The sequence below is a fragment of the Myodes glareolus genome, chromosome 5 (genome assembly GCF_982192425.1).
Source record: "Myodes glareolus chromosome 5, mMyoGla1.1, whole genome shotgun sequence".
In the NCBI taxonomy this organism is placed as follows: domain Eukaryota; kingdom Metazoa; phylum Chordata; class Mammalia; order Rodentia; family Cricetidae; genus Myodes; species Myodes glareolus.
This window is the reverse complement of record NC_142030.1, coordinates 77544603-77560022: the sequence shown is the minus strand read 5'-3', so window position 1 is coordinate 77560022 and position 15420 is coordinate 77544603. Positions and strand designations below refer to the sequence as shown.

Below are 15420 nucleotides of genomic sequence, written 5' to 3'. Positions count from 1 at the left end.
ATCCTTCAAGCGATTAGAACCTTCAACCATTCCTCTCCCAGTCCCTGTCAATGCAAAAATCGCTGACGATTTGTTCAAAGCAATGAAACCCGTTCTGCTTGCTTATTTGGGGGTGTGGGTTATGTCAGGTTTTCTTACTATGCCTCCTTCAGTTGCTGCGAGGGAAGGGGTTCCAGGGAACTACTAGTGAAAGGCACTGATGGAATAGTATTAATCCTAATGATAACGTTCCCGGCGCAGGTAAACTCTGAAAAGAACTGCCGAGTGGGAAGACCCTGCAGGATTTCCGAAGCGGTGCTCTCCTGAATTCTCATTGGATCGTCCCCAGCAGCCTAAATCATTGCTGCTGCACTCTGAGGATGACTACAGCCTAGCTCACTAGTTCTATACTCCCTATCTTCAACACATCCTTTTACTTCTCTTTGCAGATCTGTTTGGGTTAGGCATCTTTTTCTCGCGGTGGCTTACCCAGCTTCTGGCTTTCCTCACTGTGTGGGGACACAGATTTCGGTAAATTTATTTGGCTGAGGATCATCACAGAAAAGGCTCCACTGCAACCCATCCCCAGTAAAAATCACTTCTTTAACATTTTGCCTTTTTTTTACTTTGGGGATCTTGACCCCCAAATAACTGGCTCTCTGTTGGTTAGATGCAACCAAAAACTGCTGAATACTTCCACGTCCTGCCGCTCTGCATCTCACAGACCTAAAAGGTTTTGGAAGACCATGGAATATTTCCTTGAATCCTGGATATATTCCTCTCACTGTCATCTTGCTTCATGAAATTTCCTCTGGTAAGTATCTCTTTACATGTGGTGAGCAACTTGTAACTTAATACTAGTGTTATTATTATTATTTTTAAATAAGCAGATTCCTCCCCCCCTTTCTCTCCCCCCCTTTTTTGCATGGCTATAGTTACATTCAATTTGCAAGTACCGATACCTATGTGACCATTAGTACATGATGGGACTAGTAAGATGTAGTCCATGCAAAGACTAGTTCCAATACCAATACCTCTTTCTTTATTTTTTAAAAAAAGAAAGTTCTCATTTGTACTACAAGTCTCTATCAGATAGTGTGGACATCACCTCTTACCAATTTACTGCTCTTGGAACACAGTGTTGTACCATTTGAAAGGGTATTTTCTTTTCTCTTAGTCTATGAAAATGCCTGAAAGAGCAGTGACTTTCTGGGTTTAAAAAAGTTCACTAGTCTCTCTGATGTTCAGAAGGTTGTCCAGGTCAGTGTGTGCTTATTGCATCCTAAACATGTGAATGGTTGAGGGGGGACTTTGGTAAAGTGTGTCTTTTCGGATTGAATAGGAACCTAGACACTAACATGTTATTATATTGCAAGGAAAGGAGTCTGAGTTTTGAGGGCATAATTCTTATACAAAAGCCTCAGCACACATGAGCACATTATTTTGGTCATTGTGGTTCCTGTTGAGGCAGCATTTTGCAATGCATTTCAGGTTTTGTGAACTAAACTGGCAAACAGTTAATTGGTCAGGGAGGTCTCCCTTCAGATGAAGAGAGCGATCAGAAGCCACTGATTATCTGGGTTCTAATGCACTGAAATTCAGGGAGGGGCTTTACATGAAAAATGTAATTGCCTCACTCCTCTCACTTGCCCACCCCTGCCCTCAGATTTTAATAAGTATGTTAATATAGTCCCTGCCTTGTGCTTTCATGAACATTTCTAAGGGCTTTAACTGACAATCACTTCCTATGCCACCTAGTTGTGATGAGAAACACTTAAATGTTGGCTTTCACTTCACACTGGGGCAAGTGTTTGATATTTATCAAACACAAATCTGCATGTGTCAGTAATCTGTAAAGCACCCAGAGAGAGGGATATTCTGTGATCCCCCCCCCAAACTCTCAAATAAGGATAAGTTTCTGGACTTTCCCTCTTTATTGGGGTGGGTGGAGGTGAGGTTCTATTGTTCAACTGTCTTTTCCCTAAGTTAATTGGGGGGGGGTCTTTTTAATTTCTGGGAAAGAACTATTCCAGTCATTGATGGCTCCTGCGACAAATCTAGGCAATGATTTCTTTCTTTTTAATTCAAAAGCCTTTTAAGCTTCTAGACATAAAAGTACTCCAGCTGCACCACCGCCCCATCCCCCTCCTCCTCTCAGATTCCTGGGCTTTCCCCCTTGCCTCCCACCGAGTAGGAGAGGGTTTGGGGCTGACACAGTGGTCTGCACCTCTTGGCGTCCCTCACCCAGAGCTAGTTTCTACCTGCTGTCTTTGCCAGTTCCGTCCGTCCTGCCTGACAAGCCAGTGCCATTAGCGTCCGTGACTTCATTTGAAGAAACGAGGCTTTGGTGTAATTCGCCAATTCAAATATCCTCTCTAGAGGACTACTGCTGTTGCGCAAGGGTGGAGGGAGGGAGAGAGAGAGAGGAGAAAACTTTCAGTGCAGTCAGACCGTTTTCTGCTTAATCAGTGTGGCACAGTGAGGCACAGACATTCGCTGTCTAGGTAAGTGCGTTTTGCTGTGTTAGAACCCTGAGCTCAGTATTGTACGAGGGGAACTGACTCAAGAAACAGGCTCTAGCAGCCAAGGATGCTTTAACCAGAGGGCTAGCAACAGGCGACTGTGTCTGGAGATTTTGCCGCTGCTTTTAGCTACCTCTAAGCCTCCTGGGTTCTAGGGACATAGAGAGCAAAATGCCTGGTTGCCTAACTGGCCCAGGGCTCAGTTCTGGTGCGGGAGCAAGAGGGTAGGGATGGAGTCCCCGACCCTTTGGCGCAGGGTGCGCTCTCAGCCCTGCTGCTCGCGGTGGACATTTGCTACCGAGGAGAGTGGGCTCACAAGGGTTTTGCGACACCCCCCCCCCCCCCGCAATGCCTGTTGTCCAGTCTTCCTGGGTCCCCAAACCTCTACTGCGGGAAAGACAGACTTGTTTTGTTTTTTTTTCCTGCAATCTCTTAACATCTCTCTGTGTTGCAATTTCTTTATTATTTTCATGTGCTGAATCTAAGCACAGCGCTCGATACTTCTCCAGGATGACTGTTTTGTAAAGCCCCGATCGCCTTGTTTTCTGCTTGTTTAGTAGGGCTTAGGATAAGCTGAAGGACTTTTTTTGATCAATGTTAAAGTATTGCTAACCGTCATCACCCCTTTCTTTCCTTCCTTCACTAACTCACAGAATCCAGAGAGCGGTAGGGTGAAGTGAGTTGGGTTTTCAACTTGGAACCAAGGCTTGGAATGCAATGTTATCTGCAATTCGAGGTTTAGGAACTACAGGCTTATGCTAAAGCCACTGTAAAGTTCTCCCTTTTGCATTGCTCACCCTTTTTCTTTGAGGTGGGGTGAAAAGAAATAAGACCTATTATTGGGCACTGTGCTCCGGAGGTGACCACCGAGGGGGGGGGGGCGGGGTGACACTTCAAGGCTGCAGGCTTCTGCTGCGAATGTAGCCAAACAGTGGCAGAGTTGAAGTCTTTGATGGCTGCTTACCCTAGTCTCTAAGAGTTGAAGCACAAAGCCTTGTACTTTCCTTTAGGTCCAGAACGTGATCAGTTCTTCAGAGCAGGGACCTCCTTGTAAGTGGACTAAGGCTAAGGGATGCAGTGTAAGCTCCATTTGAAAGGGTAAAATGCACTTTCCCTGCTGTGTGAGCTGCCAAACAGCTGTTAGAGAAGAGGAGGAGGTGACCAGGGTTACAAATTAACCCTAGCTTTGCTTGCAAAGGAGAGCCAGTCAAATATATGCAAGCTAAGAAAGCCCCAAGCTGTGAAGCTGTCAAGCAGCCTGGAGACAGATGATTCAGATTCTGGGGACTTTTTCTTTGGATTTGTTTGTCATCATGGAGTTAACCAGGTAAGGACTGAATGTCTGTACGATATCATCAACTGCATAGTCTGTTTTCGTTTCAGGCTACAGAATCCATGCATTTTCAGATGGTCCTAGCTTCCACAACTTCTTAATATTCACATTCATGTAAACGTTAAATACCCTTTAAAGTTTGGATTGTGTTCATTTAAATGTTTAATGTGATCTTATTCAAACGTTAAAATGTGGCAGAAAATCATAAAATGCACCTATGTGAGAGGCAGTGATTGGGAGGGCAGAGAGTGAGAGGAAGGGGTGGATAGCCATAATGAGATACGGAAGAGGCAGTTACTGAAATGCCTTGAACTGCCTCTATTGCTGGGGTCACAAACCTTTCTATACAGAGGGTGCCTGGAGAACTATTAAGGGCCTCTTGAACTAGAAAAGTCATTTTGACTTTTTAAGAGAATGATTTGTGGACATTCTTGTTCTATTTTCTCAATCTTGAAAACAAAAATACTCATGTTTGTTATTGGGTTAGATTTGTAAAATTAGAGGGGGAGAGGAAGTTGCCCAAAGGCAGGGTTATACACGAACCTGGTACAGACATCTTAAAGTATAAGAGAGACAGATGAAAAATGAAAAAGAAATGAGAAGAAAATGGAAACACATCCCAAACATACCTCTTTTTTATTCAAAGTTTTGTAGATATGTAGTTTGAGCAATCAGTAGATTTCTTCCACCATCAATTAAAATGTCAATTAAAATGACAATATACAGGCATGGTCTAATGCTTATTATTATTACTGATGTTTTCTTTTTTTATACTATGCTTATAGCTGTAAGAACTAAGAATTTTCAGAAGGTGAAGCATAAAACCCAACAAATTAATGAGACACCATCCTAAATTATGCAGTTGCTAATAGCATTTTGTCAAAAAGATTATTCTTACATTCTTGGTGGAAATAATTTTAGTGTTTGAATTTATTGATGTGAATCTCTTAGTCATTTTTCTGCTTCTAATGCTCACTGATAAACTATTGAATAAATAAGAATAATTGAAACTCTGGGTGGGAAAATTGCAAAGTTAATAGTACTTTTTTTACTTTTAGTTTGAGGCAAAAGTGAGTTTTTATCCCACAAGAGAAAGTTTTCACACATTTCAGTTTGTCAATTCTTTTGTATTTTAGTCTCTGCAGTTCTGTTATAATAAACACACTCATTGTGTCTCTGTGTGGATATGTGTATCTGTCTCCAGTTTTGGACTGATGGAGAAGACATTTATGTCACATTTTAATTATTTAAACAATAATCTTGAAGTAAGATATGCAGGATATCCTATAAGAATCAATTTTATTTGCTTTGAACTGAAACATGTATGATACCATCTTCTTATGGGCTTTTTAGTTGTAAGGAAACCCAATATTGAAGGATAAATGTATGATTTATAAATTATAGCACCTGTTGATTATTTTCAATATAATTATTAGTGTACAACAGCTAAGAAAATCAGATATATGTAGAAAGACGTCTCTATATTTAAATGTAAGGATTCACATAAATATTATATAAACAAGCACAAATTCTCCCTACCATTTCATTTACTGGATTGCTAGACTTGTGTGTTTTTACACGCAAAACAGTTGCTCTCCTGAGTAGTTCTTCCTAGGCATGACTTTGCAAGAGGTAACTGAAACAAAGTGGTGGGCCTTCTAAACCTTGTAACATTCTTCTCAACCTTGCCACCATTGTAATACCATGTCAAGATCCTTTATTTCTTACTGTTATTTTATTCTGTTCATATTATCGCTACACTACAATGCTGATTAGAGAAATATTCTAAAATTATTATTATTTTAGAAAATTAACACTAATATTTAAATATTTTCAGGATAAATGGTACAATGAGAAGAACATGTGGCAAGCTTAGCATAAACTTCTTTTTCGTTTCAAAGAAAACCTGAAATGCGTTTGTAATTATGTTCAGGATTTGGATTGATCTAAAACTCTTCCCTATGTACTGCTTCAGCTCTGTAAGAGTAAGGACATGGGAAAGGTCAAGTGTTGGTAGACACAGCACCTTCTCCTACATCACTACTTTAGTCTTAACTCGTCTACATTGTTCTACTAACATTTTTTCCTGCCATATTTATTTATTGTTCCCATTTCTTCCATGAATAACAGAGAGGAAAGAATGCTCTCAAATGACAAGCCAAGAAAAAAATTAAAGAAATTAAAGACAAAAAAATTGAAGTAAAAAACATAATTCATCTCACAAAAGATTCTGTTATGTGTGAATTTCTTAGTGTCACTATAGTGTTATGATTTCTTGAGAAAAAATGTTGATGCAACTACTTTTAATGTAAATATCAAGTATTCTTGGTCCCTGTGCAGTGATGTCACCTGAGTTTTACTATTATGCACTTTTTAAAAAGAAAAATTGTATATTTGCTGAAACCTAGTAGCTATTATTTTATTGTGAGGATATTTAAATTTAATTTTATCTTCTTTATGAAAAGACAGATACTTTTATAAGATAGTCTTTTGGTAGACTGACTTCTTATAGCCCTTAAATTAAAGAAAATGCTAATCCTTTGTAGATTTATGTTATTAGTTTGATCTCTATCTTCAAATAAATTAAATCTTCTTATATAATATTATCAAAATAGAGAAGCTTAAATATTGTAATTTTTAGTTTTTTAAAAAATAAAATCATATTCACTTTACTAAAATGAAGGAGGGTTGACATCTGAACTGTTGGTGTATTAATTTAGCAACTATTTGGAGATTATTTTTCAGACACAAAGCGGTGTACCTCAGAATAGCATTCTGATGTAACACTATATTTATTTTATGATTTCATAACTTGAGCATCTACAATTAACAAATTCCCATTGAGTGCAAGAGAAAAAAATACTAATTTTATTATTTGGGAAATGACAATTTCAAGTGCTTAAATAATAAGAATGTACACTAATGTTTATTCTGTCATATAAAAAATGATTCTTAGAAGTTGAAATTTAATCTGTGTACTAATGGCCTTTCTATCCAATCAATATCTGGAAGGATTCACTAGGAACAGTTCTTTGATTTCTTGATGGTATCAAATGGCAAAGGTAATCTTTTACAATGGTCTGCAAATATACTTGTGTATAACGTTTTAAAGCTCTTATAACTATTATTTCCAAGAATATCTGATAAGGAAAAAAACATTTCTATTTAATTATCGCTGATATTCCTACCGAATTGCAGAAATTTCATAAGCAATTATTTTATAAGTTATGAATCTGCTGCACTTTAAAATAAATTAATTTGAAAAAAAATAAAAAAAATTGTGTTGTCTCCTAATTAATATTCAAAGCAACAAAATTTTCATTCTTTAACAAGTTTTTTTCCCAAAGATAAATTCACAAAATTAATACATTTTTGAAGGACAGTTTGCATTACTACCTACTTAGTGGTGAAATCACTGTGTGTTTGGAGGTTTATTTTTAGTTAAGAAAGTGTGAACTGAGATGCTGAAAGTGATATAAAATCTCCTTACTTGAGTAAGCAACAATTCTCAATCTATTATTTTTCAGTCTTAATGTTATTTGTATGATTTATCACACTTAGAGATTAAAATGTTTATCCACAGTGTAACTTATTATACATATTATTTTAAGTAATTCTTTAATGTGTAAATCCTAATTTATCCAGATTCAGTTGTCTTTAAGAGCACCCAAATTGTAACAAATTCTCCTTAAGTGCTAATAAAGGAATTATCATATTATATTTCCAGAAAATTAAATCTATAAAATACACATTTATTGATTGAACTAATAAATATATGAACATTGCATTAAAAGGCATTACAGTGCTCTGCTATGTAAGAATTATTCTCTTATAATGGTGTGTTTCATTTAAATTCCATTATAGATTTATCGTGGAGGAATAGTTACAGATAGACTTATTCTTCCTGAATTCTGTGATTATCAGCCAACATCATCAAGATTGAGCTAGCTTTTATTAACTTTTCTGGACTCTTGCATCTTGTTAATTTTAAAATCTATCTCTAGAATATTACACTATTAAAAAACAATCTTGCTTTGGAAAGAGCAGAACTGAGTAAGCATGCATTTTACATTGCTCAGTCTGAAATAATGGGCAGTATATTTTTAGTCACGAAACAATCATTTTCATACCTTAACTTTTTAAAAACTATTTTAGATGAGATCCATGAACATAACCAGTTTTTCAAAAATATTATATTAAAGAATATGCTTGAACACTGTGAGTTGATTCAGTTGCTACAATTAAAAATTAAAAGCATCCCTTCCCGTAATTTTTTTTGCCTAAAATTTCAACACTTAGGACGCCAAAGTTAGAGAATTTTCTAGTTGCAAAGATAGCTAGTCTAGGCTATGTAGTTTTAGAATAGCCTCAGTTATGAAGTGAGACCTTGTCTGAAAAACAAAACAAAATAAAACAAAATAAATCATGTTTATTCACGTTGTTTAGTAATTAATGTGCAGTGTTTGATATAAGCACACTTTGAATTCTGGTGTTTTGGGGTTTCTATTAAATATGCTAATTAATTTGAGACCTATCACATCTATTGGAAATATAAAACAAAACTCATGCAGTTGTGAATATTTGGAGAAATGTAATGTACTCAAATGGAAATCATGTCATTAGAGAATAAAAAACCTCATGGTTTTAAAAAATTAATTCTGAAAATTAAACTCTCTAAACGTACATTGAGAAATGGAATTTTTTTATCTGGAGTAGGAATTTGTACTGGAATAGTTACTATCACTTCAATTTTATAAGGTAAGCCATAAAAGTCTGAATATGTAACACTGAAAATGTGTGCAAAATCATACCTTGAGCTCATTAATTCAGGCTCTTCTCAATGTTTTGGGGATACCAAAATAGAATTTACCAATGCATTGAAATAGAATGACTTTAGTTTATTGTAGTAGAATTTCTTATTCTTAATCTCACCAGTCACTTATATAAAAAGACATAATTATGGTGCATTTCATTAATGTGATAAGCAATTTTAGTAATTATAATATGGAATAATAAGAAAGAAGGATCGGGTTTCCAAAAATTATGAAATGTTTTTAAATTTAGAAAACAATCCACTCCGGCAATAAAAGCAAGGAGCAGATTGGTGTTGGTTACTACTAATATTGCTCAAAATAGAGGCTTTAAAATATGTGTTAATTTGGTTTTCAAAAATACAGATGCTGGAACTCAAGACAAGGCTCGGTGTTTAAGACCATTTCCTCCTCTTACAAAGAAATTTGGTTCTATTTACAGTACACACACAGGGTCTCACTGCCATCTTTATCTCCAGTTCTAGGGACTCTGATGCTGTGTTTTGGCCTATGTTGCATCTAAACAAAACCATCAATACCCACCAGGCTTTGGTGGCACATATTTAATCCCAACACTCAGGAGGCAGAGGCAGGTGAATCTCTCTGATTTTGAGGTCAAACTCGTCTTCAAGAGCTAGTTTCAGGACAGCTAGAACTGTTACACAGAGAAATCTTGTCTTGAAAAACCAAACCAAACCAAAACAAAACAAAAAAACACACACACACAACACCATTAATACCTACAGTAGTGTATTATTAGATTTATTTATCAAAATACAAATAACATACCACTACAAATACCCATAAAATAAACATTCAAAACAGATTAAACTAATTTATGAACAAAAATACATTAAAATCTGTTTTGAAGATTTAGGGAATGCATCTATTTCAATGTTTCAACCCACCACTCCAAGTCAGTCGAAGACTAAAACCTACCTGACTTGTTTCAGAATATGATCAAAGATAAGTGGTTCTAATCTTTGAGAATGGAGATTTGGAATTTATAGTGAAGAAACAAAATGTCTCAATTTATTTTTGAAGGACACTCTATGTAATTTTCAAAATTAATATTAATACTTCCTTTATGTTAAAGGAAACTTTTATACTCATTTGTGTGTCGATACATTTCTGGTCTCAAGCATTTCCAGCACTCCATCCTTCCCTTTCCAATATATCAGTAAATTTCCACAGATTTAATACAAAGAATGGATTCCTGACATTGTAAGTGAGCAATATTTATTGGATAATATAGCTACACACAGTTCTATGCTTGAATGGTAAACTATCTATGGGGAAAAAGTTTAATCATATTTTGTAATTATAGGAAACTATAACATGGTTTTCCTTTGCATTTTTAACCCAACCATAAGACTCTTAAAATTCAACATGTCAATATCCAGTCAGTTTGCAAGATGACGTAACAATTTCCAGTGTGTTGATCATAGACTAGAGGAGGAGCAGAAAACCACTACTGCCTTTGTCACATTTCAACCCGTCTAGACAGCTGATAATTGAAGAAATCAATTCTGATTTCAAGGAAAAGGCAGCTGCTTCCAAGAACTGAAATGATGACCTATTTAAAGATTTGTTTATCTTCAATGATCCTTGGTACATAAGACAAGCAAAGGTTTCTATCCATCTGCTTCCTACATAGTTAAGGCACTATAAAACTAGCCAAACTTGTTATGTTTTGCTGTCTTTTAAAGGTGTCTGAGCTAAAGATGACTATTTCCTAAGTATTTGTTGGTATAATCGGCTCATTAAAATGTAGAAATCATTAAATTAGGCATCAGGTAAGTGTAGTAGAAACTATTCCTGTGTCTATTGCTGTGAAATAATTACTGTCATGTTCTATCAAGTTGATTTCCAAATCAACATGCATTGTGTAACAAAGTAGCACCCCTACTTAAAAGTCATTTTTTTCTAATCAACAGATATAACATTACATACCTTATTCTTTATTTTCTGAATTTTCTAGAAAATCTTGCTGATTATTCAAATATGAAAACTATTTTATATATGTCTTTATTTCATGGACACTTATACTGATTTCTATCCAATTTTAGCACATCATCATTTAAAAATAATAATGGTTCAATTACTGTAGATCTTAAATTACTATTTTGAAAAAAGTTATTCTTGAAAATATCAAATTTAATAAGTTTTTATTTTGAGGAGTAGTGATGCTATCAGATGCTTTCTGTTAGCAAAAGCAAAGGACTTATTATCAGCTGAATATCTTACAAATACGATGAGCTGTGATCCTATCTCAGTACCTGGCATGCCTGTCAAACAGGTCACTCACGTTAAGGTTGGTGAAAAGATTATTCAATTAAAAATGTGAATATTTCTGGCATGACTTGTCAGATTAGGGAACAGAAGGTACTGGAGAACACTAGACAAATTTTTAAGCCTGTTTTTCGGAATTAGTTTGCTTACTGGACATAACCTCTGATTCGTTTTGATTTTTGATTTCTAGCAACTATGTGTTGAATAGCTGACTAATTGTGTATGTGAAGTTTTAAGAATACAACAAAGGAAATATTACTGATATAAGAAATGACCAGAAAGATGCCTACAATTCTTTATTAATTGAATACTCAAAACTCAGTAATCCATTAAGAGAAATGAGGTGCTTGGAGGCTCATTTCATTGTCATGGATGTCTAGTTTTGGTATTGTAAATATATCTACCTTTAAAGATGAGTATTCCTTATTGCTTCATCATAAGAAAGGCCAATACAAAATATATTTTTATTGTGTGTATTAAAGGAAAAAATTAAAGATACATGAAGAAACCAGAAAATTTCTGAGAAAAAGGGTTAGAATTTTAACTTTAGGTGACTCATCCTATTTATTTTTGAACAAAACATGTTAGCAACTTTGAATCAGTAACATTTTCGTTAGTAACTCACATGATTTTAATTATTAAAACATGAAATTGACACAATAAATACTTTTTTAAAAATTGAATTTGTTTTTTAAAAATTTTTTAAAAAATTTGTTTTTTTAAAAATTGAAATTAATTGTATTTTCTAGATAATACTAAGATGTCCCATTTAGCAAGGTCCTTCACCCTCTAGAAGTTTATTATTAATACTAAAATTATGCTAGTAAATAAAACAGTCATAGGTCCATCCTTCATGCTGGGTGAAATACGTTGGAATTACCCCATGAATGGAAAGGTATATATAAATAGAAAGATGACAAATTGCCTCATTAATCTCATTATGCCTGGATCAAAATATCAGAAAATTATTGTCTTTCTTTTAAAGAATTCCGCTATTAACCTAATAATCAGGAGATTTTTTTTTAACTTTTTAAAAACTGTATCTTCCAAAAAAGTTCCATAAATTTAAATTTTTCTGTATGTGTTGTTAGACCACACATTATTATTTAAGTTTTTGGATAACTTCTGATTATATAGTGATGTTTATTTTCGGAGTTGATAAACTCTGAGGTTATTCTTGGTCTGTTCACAGCACAAGACTCTTGTCTAGTTGGTGACCCAATTTTAAAGTTTCCTGACTGTATTTCACTATAGTTATTTGTTAATAGACTAATACTAGCATGAGCTTAATTAAAGAAGTGCAATTTATTTTGCTGAACAAATTTGCAGTGATCATTTTGCAAATAATTTCATAATAACATTAACTTCTAAAGTATTTCAAAGTCTTTGTTAAAGAATACCTGAGGATATGGTTCATGAAATCTAGGACAAAATGATAATGGTTTCTGTGTTTCATAGGTTTGCACACAGTATATTGCTGAGTAAAACTATATGAATTCAGCCACGCTCTGCACATTTCCTTCAAAATGACATATATGTGACAAATTATTTTATTGATCAGAAATGCTTTGCTTTGATAAGCTACAAAGATGTAAGACTCTGCCAAATAAAGGAAAAACGGTAAAGGCACCTTGAATCTTAATGTCTGCAATTGCTCTCTCCACTCTATTCCTACATGTATATTCTTTTAACCTTTATCTTAGGTTGTCTTCTCTTTCACTCTTCTGATACTAGAATACATTAATTATAATATATTTCTAGTCGGCTCTAAAATTATTCATGGAATTTTTATGAGAAGGCAAGATAGTATTGAAGGACTGTTTAAATGGGATTTTATAGTAAGAAAATCATGTTTGACTCAGATCTTAAAAAGACAAAACAAAAGAAGAACAGAATTGTAGCCTATTAGTTAGCAATGGATGGCAAATGAACAAAGGGAAGAGCAGGTGAGGGAAAATGCTGGTTTAAAACACCAGTGTTCTTCCAAAGTGATGAGACATCACCAGGAAGGTTGAAGATGAGAAACCCAGCTGAATACACACACTGCCACTCTGTTGATGGTATAGTTTTATTGAAAATGTACTCAGCACACAACGCTTCCAGAAATGACTAGAGCAGACCCCAATTGAGGACTTATGAAACTACAATTCAAAAGAGCCTGATTGAAGTCAGGTTTAGAGCTTTTCAAACATACTCTAGTTAAAGAAATATTTTACTTTTGGTGTATGATTGCTTTCCCTGCATGTATATGTACATGGGTTTTATGCATTTCTGGTGATCCTGGAGGAGATAAGATGGTCTTGGATCTCCTGGTATTGGAGTCATGAATAACTGAGAATCAACATGTGGTAACGTAGCATAAATCCCAGATTCTCTTCAAGAGTAACAAATACTAGTAACATCGGTGCCTTCTCATATTTTCTTTGAAAACTAGATTTTAATCCAATTAACTACAAATAAATTTTCAAACATTTGTCTCTAAAGAGCTTTAGTTTAACCTTTGCTCCATTGTTTGTTATGATTTACATGAATTTTACATCATTTGTTATATGCTCACCCACGAGGAAACACCCATGTCTTAGTGCTATCTGGCTATTCAAATGGCTCTCACATATTCTGCTGGTAAGAGTATTTTTGCCCTGTGCTGGATTCTGATAGGGAATGAAACTCACCTTCTCTTCATTTTTTCTAATCAGTCTTACCATTAGGCAGCAGCATTTAATGTCCTCTTTATTGGTAGGACAAGATTGTATTGACAGGATCAACCAGGAGATTAGTTCACTCTGCAGTATGTACTTCCCAGGGGAATACTCACCCTCATTAAGATGGAAAACACTTAAAGCTATAATTCAGAGGCACTGTGTTCCCTTCTGAGTTAAAATAAATAAGGAGAAAAGACCCTTGAAATCAAGACTTAACAGAGGTAAATGAATAGAAGGATACCCTTCGAAATACAGCTTTAGCCTACATAATGTGAGTGTTACAAGGAAGTTCAACTTTCTAAACTGAATGGAGTAGAGAAGAAAAGGTAAAAAAAAAAGTACAACAATGTGCTATTCTTAGATAAAAATAATGGGAATATCTATCTACTATCGCAAGACATAGTCAACTAGTCTATGAAGTTAGAAGACAAGAAGTTAAAATCAGTTCAAGTGCTAAAAGTTTACTGTGTACAAAACAGAAAGTACTGTTTTCGGTTCCAAAGGATGATCTTAGTCAGTCTTGGGAGGAAGACTCCATGTACTCAAAGTATAAGAACAAAATTGTTGTAGATCTTATCACCAGCACATTGAAAACATTTGGAATACTCCTGAAGAAGAATTAATCTAATACAGTTTCAATTTTGATCTTTGCAGCTTATACTAAATAATAAATTTGATAGGGACAATATATTCCAAAGGAATTTTAGAATATATGTATATTCTAATATAATGAATATATAGAATATATATTCTATATATTATCTAACATAATATATATATATATATATATATATATTAATGTTTTTATTTAGTCCACAAATAAGTAGTTAGGTGACTTTGCTGTTATGAGTGATCTTTTTCTCTTTGTAATTTATAGCTGTTTAAAACTACATTAAGTTTTTTGTTGTTCTCATTTATGTCAGTGACACCGTGATGGATAATGTTACCATGACCATTTTCCCACTTTTACACATTAAAGTTGGTTATGTTCAGGAAAAGCACAGAGATAGAGCAATTATTCTACACTTCCAGGAAAGTGAAGAGGGAAGTGCTATGTTACAAAGAAGACACATAAGGGTAAAGACTGTGTTATGTTCATAAATATGTTGTATTAATTAAATGACAAATTCTGGCTCATTATACTATTTTGAAATTCATCACCTATTAAAACCCAATGCCCAATTTAAGTATTAGCAGTTTTAGTACATTGCAAACCTAAAATTGTAGACTATCAGTATTTCGCAACAGCAATAAAGTGATGTAACATCACACATCAAGGGGATTCAAAACCTTAAGCCAACATACACGCAAATCTAAGAATGTCATGCACACACACATAGAGAATTGATGTTCTATGTTCATGTAGGTGTGTGGGGGTACCAAATTTAATATTTATAATTATTAATTTTTATCTAGATAAGCAATCTCTTCAGATCCATTATCACTTTTATATTCAGAGTCTTTCTATAAAATGGTAGTAAAAGAAACAATATATATCTTGCCATCATTTGATCATTTTTGAACACGAAGATGAAAATGACCTTAATCAAAATTTATGATACAATTCAACAAAGTGTGTTTTAATTTCACTCTAGAGAATTTTTATAAAGTCTACCATTATGTACCTCTAATTCTGGTATAGGTTTGTTGGATAATATATTTATTTTGAAGGTTATTTTATTGTAAGGTTGATTTAACTAAACCTGTAAGATGAATTTTATAATTTCTTTGAAAAGAACACACACAAAATATGTCAGATCATTCATTATTACAACTTTTAA

General features: G+C 34.4%; 1 protein-coding gene across 3 annotated transcripts in view; it reads left to right on the top strand.

Annotated features, from left to right (window-relative positions):
* The first annotated feature begins 251 nt into the window (after positions 1-251).
* Positions 252-15420, top strand: part of Brinp3 (BMP/retinoic acid inducible neural specific 3) — a 391171-nt gene continuing 376002 nt past the window's right edge. The window contains exon 1 of one of the 3 annotated variants that reach the window (XM_085688142.2): positions 252-793. The gene's annotated coding sequence lies outside the window, so the exon portion shown is untranslated. Of the gene's footprint in view, positions 794-2188; positions 2484-3458; positions 3829-15420 lie in introns of those variants that run through there. The other 2 variants (XM_048431005.3, XM_087906438.1) reach the window with 2 other exon arrangements.